This window comes from Penaeus monodon, chromosome 21, assembly GCF_015228065.2.
Source record: "Penaeus monodon isolate SGIC_2016 chromosome 21, NSTDA_Pmon_1, whole genome shotgun sequence".
Lineage (NCBI taxonomy): Eukaryota > Metazoa > Arthropoda > Malacostraca > Decapoda > Penaeidae > Penaeus > Penaeus monodon.
The window spans coordinates 23,155,520-23,156,448 of NC_051406.1; the positions used below are offsets into that span (position 1 = coordinate 23,155,520).

At 29.6% G+C, this 929-nt stretch overlaps 1 protein-coding gene across 1 annotated transcript in view; it reads right to left on the reverse strand.

Annotated features, from left to right (window-relative positions):
• Positions 1 to 929, reverse strand: part of LOC119586359 (serine/arginine repetitive matrix protein 2-like) — a gene marked incomplete in the record, with an annotated part of 38,282 nt that overhangs the window by 19,109 nt on the left and 18,244 nt on the right.

Here is a 929-nt window from a genome sequence, read left to right on the forward strand (position 1 = left end):
ATACACTACAGTTAATTAAATATATGATATGAAGCAAATTTCAAGATTAGCTGTAGTGAAAAATAAATGTAGCTAATTTCAACTTTATAAAACCACTCCAGTCCTGGACTATGTGAGGTTGCTGAATGCAATTACAGGTCCCTAGCTTTGTGCTGTGGCTTCCAATAAAAATTAATGACTCTTCAGCATTTGTATAAAAAAACATTAATATGTGTCTATACGCTGCAGGAAGGACAGAAAAGCAGCCACCCCCATATTTAGCAAGTTTCAATCATACGGGTGGCAGAGAAACTGCTAGATAATTTGTACTATGCCCACTGCAGAGCAACAGCTGATTATATAAAGTGAAAATAAAAGTTAGCTCTCTAGAAGCTTAACTATTTTGAAAATAGTGTGTTCATGACATAACAAATTAACAATATAATTTATACAAAGAATGTACACCAGGAACAATCCTTTTCATATGAGTAACTTATCAATCTATTACATATTTGTAACCTATCAATGTTTTGCCATGTTTTGCATTATTATTATTGTATGAATTACCTGGGTGCCTTGTTTTAGTACATTAAAATAATTCAGGCTGTTAAGATTTTGTGGACAATTATGCCCATCAGATGTAAGTAAAAAAACAACAACATAAAACCAAAAAAACACTAAAAATATAAATAACTACCAAAAAATATAATAAAACAACTGAAATATGACTCAAACATATTTGCCAAAAATAATAATATATATCAATAACAGGTTATTATTAAAGACAAATAATAATAACAAGATAATGATATTGATTAAAAAAGAAAGGACAAACACACTACAACAAAACCATTAATTAAATGGTAAGTGATCAATAAATACATTAAGTAATAGTTAATCTGAAGCAAGCACTGCCCCTACACATGAGTCACATTTCAGGTCATATTATC